Source organism: Cygnus olor, chromosome 13, assembly GCF_009769625.2.
Source record: "Cygnus olor isolate bCygOlo1 chromosome 13, bCygOlo1.pri.v2, whole genome shotgun sequence".
In the NCBI taxonomy this organism is placed as follows: Eukaryota; Metazoa; Chordata; class Aves; order Anseriformes; family Anatidae; genus Cygnus; species Cygnus olor.
Window position 1 is genome coordinate 2,037,022 of NC_049181.1, and position 9,539 is coordinate 2,046,560.

Below are 9,539 nucleotides of genomic sequence, written 5' to 3' on the forward strand. Positions count from 1 at the left end.
TTGTGACACTGAGGGTGTAGATGGCTGTTATTGTGCAGACCTATAGAAAATTACAGACCTGGCTATACCTACGGATACTGTAAACACCCTTCCTTCAGGCCAAGTGGAAGGAGTAATTAACTGTTCCTTTATGTAACTGGGAAGAATAGGAAGTCACCTGTCAAATAAATGGGCCACGGCTGGCTGAATTCTGTTCTAAGTCGCAGCAGTAGCTGTACGTTTCGCTGTGATCATCACCGAGCAGCAGGCAAGAGAAGCGTTCGCGTGCACGGGCACGCACAGAGGACCTTTAGTCGTTGCTGATCACCTTCCTTACAGCAGGCCGTGGTTCCACGGGCGTTAATGCGGTAGCACAGATCTGAACCAGCCGGGGAACAGGCTCACTGGCATTAATCCCAGCACACAGCACGGAGCTTACATTGGCTTTAAGACTGTGTAGTAGCTTTACGTTGGCTGTGGGAAGACAAAAAGGATTTGATAAGACGCGTCAGAAAGCCATGCAGTGATGCAGCTAACCTGGCATACGGATCGCCGGTACAGAATCAGCCAGTTAAACCCTTTTGACAAATTAGATCCAGGAGGGTAATTTACTCTGGATCATTGCTTTGTACCACGTGACCCCTTTCTGGCATTTTTGCTAAAACTGGTAGTTTTGATTCGGTACAAAAAGGCCTAAGCCTGAATTTATGTTATATCACTGGTCTATGTCGAGAGTAGATCAACAAACCAGAAATTAATCTGCTGCTGCTTCCATGAGAAAACTTCATGGTACAATTTGAATTCTGCAGAGCTATTTGAACCAGGCTGTTGACTCACAGAGGTAAAAACATTCCATCTGCAAACAGAAACATACCATGCCTATGTCAAAACAAAACTAACCAACACTGCCAGCGCCCTGAACAAGCAGTCAGCTGCCCACACTAAACTTACAGAGCAGTACTCGAATGCTGACTAATTTTTAGAGTTTGTAATTTGGGGAAATTACAGACAACCGAAGTGCAAGAAAATAGTTTCAGGCTGAAACTATCACAGCTCGGCCCAGTTTTTGCCCCTTGATCTTTGCAAAATCGGCCAAGACTCGGTCAGCCCAACTTCGATGCCACCGTGGTGTGACTGCTGTTTGTTGTGTTTATTAATCAGTCACCTCGGGGACCTACATCTCTCCAACATCCTCCGAGGTGCTGTTGACCAAGTCGTGAAAGTTTTCAGAACGTTTGCTGGTTCATGTAGATTTCCCAGCTGTTGCCCAAGGCTGGAATTTCCTGCAGAGAGGAGGAGAGCCTCTTCCTGATACCAGAGGAGATCTCTAATACTTGACAAACGTTTTCCTAGATCGTGTTCTTGCACTGATGCAGATTAAGATATTTCTGAACAAAGGCAAAATACACCCAGCATTGCTCCTGGTTGATTGGTTTCCAGCCTTCCCGCAATAGGCGGTTAGATATATGTTGTTTTGTCATTCCTTTGAGCTCAAAGTCATGTGAGTTTTGAATGTCAGGAGATTCATTCCCACCACGGGATCTCCGTGGTCTTGCAGCTCTCTTGGGTCATGCTGTTCAGACCTGAGGCATTTTATTCCGATTCCTTTGCACAAAGACTTGCTTTTACCGAAGGTACAGTGACTATGCCGTTCTGCAGCACCACCAGCTCCGGAATCAGAAAGGTGGATGAGATGCATCTGCGTGCTGATGGCATGGCAAGGCTGCCTTCGCGGCCCGGCTGAAGTCTGCCATGACGGATTCTGTTACACCAGAAGCGAGTGCGACAAGGCTCTGGACACAAAACTCTCAGCCTCCTTCATTTAACTGTGAAACAACCCCATCATCGTGAACTCAGAGGCAGGGGAAATCAGGATTCTCTCTGCGCTCACAGTTATGGCACATACGGGAAGTAGTCCATGTTAATCCGTGCTCTTTTGTGGCAAAATGTCACAGAACACATTTTCATGTTGCGTACCTGGCATTTAAAGTGTCTGTCGGCCTTACCGTATGTAACTTTTGGGATGAGTGGATTATTGATCTACAGAAGATGTTTGTGCTTGGTTAATTTTATTGTTTGTCCTGGGTAATTTTATGGTTTGTCCTGGGTAAGAATTGACTTGTGTGTCAAATTCGATATTGATTTCAATGAAACATTTAGTGCTTGTTAATCTGGGAGCGTGAGGGTGTAACTCTGCTGGCTGGTTAGAATTCCCGTTGGGTCTATTTGTTCACCTTTACTTCAGGGAAACCTTTTGGCTTAGCTACAGCTTCCTACCTAGTTCTCCACCACAAGCACCAAAGCAAACACAGACTTTTATTAAACATAAACCACAGACAGGAAGAAATCGCAGTGCACTGCAGTCAGGTAAGCTGACTGTCAGCAGCAAGTTTGTCTCTTAGTTCTTTCTTTCTTCCAATTTTGGTTCTTTAAAAGGAGATATAATTTGCAAAAAAAGCAGTCAAAACTAAGACTACTACTACAAGGAAGCCAGAAAAAGCACAAAGCAAAAATGAGTAGCGTCATCAGCCGATCGGTTGCCAACACTGTCTTTTATTTGCCTTTTTCTCTGCAATTCCCACTGGTGTACACTGCTGGACAGGTCTGAGGCATGTGACACTTGATTGCCATTACAGTAACGATTCTCTCCAAAAATACGAGGGTGCACGCGGGAAGACGAAGGCAGCTTTGAAGAGTGGCAAGAGTCACGTGGAATTATAAACCTCAAAATCTATTTCCTCAGCTAATACAAGCAAAATTATTAACAAGTTTGGTGACTTCTCAACAGATAAATAAGTGGAAATGTCTGCTACCATTACAGCACGGGATCAACTCCATCACCAAACTTAGCAGCTGTGATAAAGACCAGGGAGGCAGCAAGGGTGGGAAACACAACTGCAACGGGAAATTTCCCGTGGCTGTATGTAGACCACGTTGCTGTTATGTCTAGGTGTGAATGGTCAGACACTGTTAATGACTTCTTCTAGAGCATCTGCTCCGGAAAACCACAAAAGGAGAAGCAACTCTGGATCTGGACGAGGACAGAATACATACAGGACCTAAGTAATCATTCTCTGAAACAGTGACCATTGCATACTCCAGTCACCACTCTGATCAGAGTAACAAAAGCCGAAGAAGTCACTGTTCTTCATTTCAGAAAGGAGGGCATGGTAAAAGTGAGAAGGCTTCCTGGAAAAAAAGCTCGAAGAGGTAGCTAAAAGAGTAAAAGATTTTCATGCAACGTGGGGACCACTGAAAGACTTCGCATTGGAAGCTCTGACCAAATGCATATCGTTTGCCAACAAAGCACACAGAAGGATCAAACATGGCTGAAAAAATGGGTAAAAAATGAAGCATGGCTAAAAGGCAGGACCTGAGAGGTCATTGGGAGCAAAAAGGCATCCCTCAGAAAGTTGGATTTCTGTTCTAATGAGGAAAATAGAAAAGATCGTGAGGGAAATGTAAAAACAGGTATGTAAAAACCTGAGTTTAACACACAACCTGCAAAAAGACTTCAAAAGCTTTACAGTCTCATCAGGAGCAGAAAGTCTGAGAAACATTGTCTAGAACCAATCGGCTATCAAGGTACACAAGGAATATGTAGAAAAGACAAAATTGGAGCAGAAACCCCAAACGAGCTTTTGGCATCTGTGTTTATTGTGGAGGAGGCTGGGGAAGTTCCCAGACAGGAACTCACAAGCTTGTCTCAGGATCTGTCTCGCGCTGAAGCATCGGTAAGGGTTAGAATAAATCGACAAAGTGAATAATAACAAACTAACCATTGCCAGATGGTCCCCGCTGCACACGCAGAAGTGTGCAAGCCCTCCTTTAAAACTGCTTCCACACACAGCCTGAGGAGACAGCCATGCAGCGCAAGTGTTTATAAACAGTTCCTGGGGAGACCCAGCAACTGGGCGGGCTGTGACCAAGTGAGCACGGCGAAGGTTTTCAGAGCCGCACCACCTTTAGCGCTTGTTTTTAACAAGCCTTTCCAGGAGCCATTTTTACATGGTCTGAACACACGGAGGGCGTTCAGGAGGGAAGGGGGAGGGTGTGAATGGACCCTTTGGCCAAAAGAGACTTGATCCTAGGAAACGCAAGCCCTCTGCAGCTGTGAATGTACGGGCTATCTCCAAGTCTGTAACAACGTAAGCCACTAGCACGGCAGGCATCGTGCAGTGATTTGAAGCTCCACTTCCTCTTCTTTCAGCTTGCTCTGAACTCACAGCAAGCAGGAACTGCAGGTTTCTCACTGGACAGGCGCAGTGAAGGGAGGATTTAGTGTTCAGAGTACAAAAACATGTTCTGTGCAGTCCATTCCTGAGTCAGGGACAGCCACCAGGCGAGGCTGTTGACAGATTCGGGATTGTTTTTTTTGCCTTTCAGGGCAAGCTACGTCCTGTGAATGTCCATTTGGATAAACTGGCCTAAAACACCATTCAGAGAGTGCATATTCCTGTTACTCTGGCTGAAGTCTGGGTAGCTGTGGTATGTCCTTCCATGTATTTCCCTGAAGTACTTCAGAATAACTAAGTGCACTTGAAGAAAACAGCCAGGGCTGGCCGGAGTTAGGGCTCGCGTGGCCATTTGGAGCTGGTGGGATGGACAGCCAGTCCTGAGTATGAGGAAAATGAGAGACAAAACTCTAAACAGGGCGTTGCGACTGACCAGCCCCTCCCTGGACGGAGGTCAGCTGAGGGACAGGAGGTTTCAGGGGCAGAAGCAGTGGGAATCCCCATCAGGCTGCTGCTGCCGAGCCCTGGCCCTGCTGCTGCACACAGTCGTGTCACAGCCTGTGCACGCAGCAGCACAGGCTGCTTTTTTGTTTTTTTTTTCATGTACGAGATGCAGTCTGCCAAAAATATTTGACAGGGCTGTTCAGCATTTGTCATGGCTAAGGCTTGGCACACCTGCCCACAGCGATTCTGGTTATGCCTACCTTGGCAGGCAGCGTGGTGCGAGGGGAACACACCTGTAGGACGGTGGAAGAGCTGCTGCAGAGGGCCCCACGGCATTTCACAGCTCCGGAGGGCGAGGTGCGCGTGCCTGGGGCCAGCTTGGTGTCATCCAGACATCACCAGACGCGAGCGAGGCTGCTCCATGACGCCAGCACGCCAAAGCACGGCACGTAACGCTGGGAGATCCGCTCCGAAAGTGCGCTGCCGATCCAAACTGGCCCCGGTGCAGGTGCTCCACAGGTCCTCAAAATGGAGGTGCTCTCGGAGGGTGGCTCTGGAGGTGCTGAGCTATCAGAACAACACAACGTTACTTTAAAAAAAAAAATGGACTTTGCCTCTGGAAATGCCGAACTGTCTGCACAACGCCGACACGACTCAGAAAATGACCCTTCCCCTCCCTCGGCACGCCGAGAACCCCGCGGCCGGCTCCAGCCCGAGTCCTGCGCCCTTCCTCGGGGCCCCGCTCGGCCCGGCCGAGGCCCGCCACGGGCCGCCAAGGCCGGCAGGGCCCGCACGGCCCCGGGCGGCCACCGCGGCCCTTCCCCGGCCCTTCCCCGGCCCTTCCCGGGCCGCTTCCCCCCGGGAGCCGCCCCGCGGGCCCCGCGCTGCCCGGCCGGGACAGCAGGGGGCGCGCTGCGGCAGCGAGCGGCCTCCCCGGGGCCTGCCCGCGGCCTGGGGCCGGCCTGGCCCCGGTGGGCCCAGCCCCGGCCCGCTGCAGGGAGGGCCCGAGGCTGCTGCGAGCGGTCCGCAGCTGCTCCCGGGGGGGGGGGGGTGTCCCAGCAGCTGGGAGTCCGTTCCCAGTGATGGGTTTTGTACGGAGTGAGGCGTTTTGGGCGCAGTGATGGGTTTCGTACGGTGAACAGCCCGACGGAACCTAGCAGCAGTGCAAGCGCTGCTCCCTGAATGGGCGTCTCGTGTTCCTTCCTTCTGGTTCATGTCACAACGACGCGTTCCTGCTCTTTGCGAGGGGTTTTAACGGAACTCCGTCAGCTCTACCGTTTTTGCAACAAGTAGACGAACTCCAAACAAGGCGCTCTACGCGGTGTTTTCCTGCCCGTGCAACTGACTGCAAGCTGTCCCACGCAACGGCACACGAAAACACGGAACCGCAGCCCTCCTCGACTTCCAAAAGAGAAGCAGGAGCAGCAGCAGACCTCCGGGGCTACCCCACCCCCTTCCACCAGCGTGCTGGAGCGGGGAGTTTCCACCCACAATAAATCAGCTGCACGCTGGCGTATGCCATAGCGGGACATTCCTCCTGCGGAGCAGGGGCGAAGTCAGAGGACGTACTCGGCGTCGCAGTTTGCCTTCTGGCTCAAGTTACTGGCAGGCCTGGGAGTCTGGGATGGGAAACGAGGAACAGATTTCTTATTTCCTAGTGAGAGCGCTGAGCTGACGTTTCTGACTGACCACACGTTCCTCCATTTCAGGAGTTCAGACAAATCGAGAGCATCTTCTCCAGCAATACTAAAAGCAAAATAAGAGAAGGAAACCTGGCGCGTTCTCAAGTTACTGGCCAAGTATTTGCAACTGAATTCTGGATTTATTTCTCTCCATTGTTACGAAGAGGCTGTGGAGCATTTGGAGCACGTGTGCTTCCTGACCTTTTGCACGAGAGGGATTTTGCAGCTGATCACTGTAATATCTTTCATTGCCAGATTCTACTACATTTGTCTCTTTAAAGGTATCTTACTTGCCAACACTCAAAAGCTCCCATCCTTGTCTGCAGTTTAAGAAAAGAGTGAGATCTTTGCCGTTACCTACAACATCTTTATCCTAAATGCCCAAATGTCTCCTGGATGGCCCATCGGCTGGGCATCCTGCCTCACAGCCGAGGCATCGGGGAGCACTTCCTCGCGCTCCTGCTTCCCCCCATACAGCAGGAGGGCTGCTGCTCACTCAGTACTGCTGCTTCATAATATGTCAAGTAACCCACAACAAAACTCAGCTGTTAAATTTCCCTTTAGGCAAAAGAGACGGGAATAAAAGATGTAACCTGACAAAATGGCCTTGTACAAACACACACTACAGCAAATGAACAAAAGAATGGGGGAGACAACAATTACTGCTATTATATACATACTATTTTGTTGGCTGCACAAGAACCGTAGATTTTCCTCTTAGAGGCATAATATCAAATTTATCCATTTTGTTTGAGGTTTTAGTCTACCTTGAGAAGGATAATTAAACACTTCATAGCTGTTAGTGAAAACAAAAATAATACCATGGATTTTACGTGAGCAGCCTGGGAATAGAAAACACGGCACTTTCCTGCCAATAGAGTAGGAAATTTACTATTATGAGTCAAGAAAACGTAGTCGTTTCAATAATACCCAATTCATGTATTGCTCTTAATGTAATAAATCTTCTTTCATGAAGATAAAATGCCTTTTAAAGTGCACTATTGAGAGCAATGGTTATGGCACGCTTTTCGTAGGGAGAACAGACAGGGAACAGCTCACTCCTGGAGAACTTCAGCTCTGAGAAGCTGAAGGGGTGTTGCGAGGAGGAGAGCTGGCCAGCAAGCAGGCGGTCAGCCTGCACAGTGACAGGTAAACACCGTGTTCAAATGAACGCGTCTATCCAGTTCTCCACCTGTGCTTATTTCCTTCTGTCTGATAAGCTTCGGTTTCTGCCTCTGCTGCTCCTTGCTATTTATCAGATTACATCCTGACAGAGAGAATCGTGCTTCAGAGGAGATGGGAATTACCAGTGTACTTCTCAAACGGTCGTGAAGGGAGCTGTACAAACACATCTGAAGAAACATTCCTGGAAGAATTTTAATCTCCTGGACTTAGATCTATTTGTTTTTAAAAGCACACCAGTTATTTCTATTAAATTTTGAAATTTCCTGAACCGGGGAACTTTTATGGTGTACCATCATCCTAAATAAATATTTTGGCTCATTACATTTTCAGAACATGCATAAACCTCATGAGACTCTCAAAGACTCAGATAAGCATCATAAGCAATACCAGAATTAGGGATGTCATCTTCAAAATAGCTCTCTTACTATTGAGAAATTAATAAAAGAAATATGGGCGATTTAATTTAATAGACTTTTTAATTCAACGGTCTTTTTTAGAAAATCATGTTTTGTTACTTTGCTTGGAAAAATCACTTCAGAAATACCTTCCTCCTTTTTGCCAAGAGCAGAAAAAACACTTTTCTTTCATCTTAGCTGGTAGATGGTAACATTTCAGCTTGCTGTGTCTATTTTAAGTATTTTCCATTTTCTGTGATGTTGTCATCAGAACGTATAATAAAACCTGTAAGGGAGTAGTTGGAGTACGTTTCTGCAGAGGTAAGCGGGAGACAGGTGCTGAATATAAATTTCCCTAAATAAAGTGTCGCTATGGCTGTAATAATTAACAACTCTTTGAGGTCTCATCAAGCAGTCGTGATTAATAAAAATGATAAAATAGCATGCAGTGAAATTGCAGTACATTATGGCTCCCAGCTTCCCAGTGGGCCTTTTGCACAGCCCCGGTACCTTGCATTACCCAAGCAGTAATTCCTTTTCCACGGCACAGACAACTCGAAGAGCGGGCGAGAGATAGGAAGCAGAGGGGCCAGTACAGAAGAGGGCAGATCCAAACGGGACCTGCGATAGCTGTCCTGATATGTGTTTCTTTGAGGCTTTATTGTGTGGAAGATGCACCACAGGAGTTCTGGGAGGCCACAGGACAGAGCCTTTGAATTGTGCCGAATGCCCAAGCAGTCTGTATTTTGGCATGGGCCAACATTTCACTCGGAGAGTGACTTTCACAATGAAACGCATTTAAAAGTCAATTAACTGTTACTGCGCAGTAACACCTGCCCATCCCACACATCTCTTCTCACCTCTCCAAGTGAGGATCCAACCGAGGCAGCATTTATGGAGCCCATCGGCAGGAAGCGAAATGGCTGCTCCAGCCCTGCCTGGGCACCGAGGTGCTGCCTAATGCACTCACACCAAGTGACAGAAAAGAAGGGCAGAATGAAAAGCGTCTCCTGCAAGAACGATGGCAAAGGAGTGTTTCTAACATTTAGGTGGAGGCTCCTTAGAGGCCACCACCTAAAGCTGCACCTTAACCCACTCCTCGATGTCTGAGCTGCCCGTCCTGCCCTCTCACTCCCCAAGATAAAGTCTCTGACACCAGCAGCTTCCTATCTCCTCTTCTTTTCCACAGCCTTATCTTTAGCTCCTTTGATTCCTTCCAGTGTTAGACCGCATCAGATCTAAGTGTCTGCCTTTGCTTTTAGAGCGTACGGGTGCACAACTCCGTCACCTGCTGCTGGAGCCCTTCCCTGCTCCTTGTGCTGTAGGGTGCTCTGGAGCCCAATCTTTGTAGAATTGGCTGATTTTTGCTTCAGACTCAACCGAAAATGGGCCTCACTGGGCAGAGACAGGAGCTTTGTCCGAGACCCCGTCACGGTTTGTAAAGGTTTGCTCGCCCTTTTGCGGAAGGTCTGAGGAGCCGCGCAGCACCCGGCGTACCGAGGTGCCCCGCACCGCGCACACTTGGATTTCACCTCCCCTGAGGGAAGGGATCCCTGACGCGATTTTTCCCTGGAAACCGCCCATTTCAGCGGGGGCTCGGTGCTCTTCGAGGCTGTTAG

General features: G+C 48.6%; 1 long non-coding RNA gene across 2 annotated transcripts; it reads right to left on the reverse strand.

Moving 5' to 3' along the window:
* Window positions 1-2,512: 2,512 nt before the first annotated feature.
* Window positions 2,513-9,526, reverse strand: LOC121077047. Of its 2 annotated transcripts, none has more exons than XR_005823872.1 (2): window positions 5,934-9,526; window positions 2,513-5,225 (listed from the first exon to the last, which is right to left on the reverse strand). It is a non-coding gene; the product is annotated as an uncharacterized LOC121077047 (long non-coding RNA). The 2 variants fall into 2 exon arrangements; XR_005823873.1 differs by lacking the exon at window positions 5,934-9,526 and adding an exon at window positions 5,792-5,920.
* Between the last annotated feature and the right edge of the window lie 13 nt (window positions 9,527-9,539).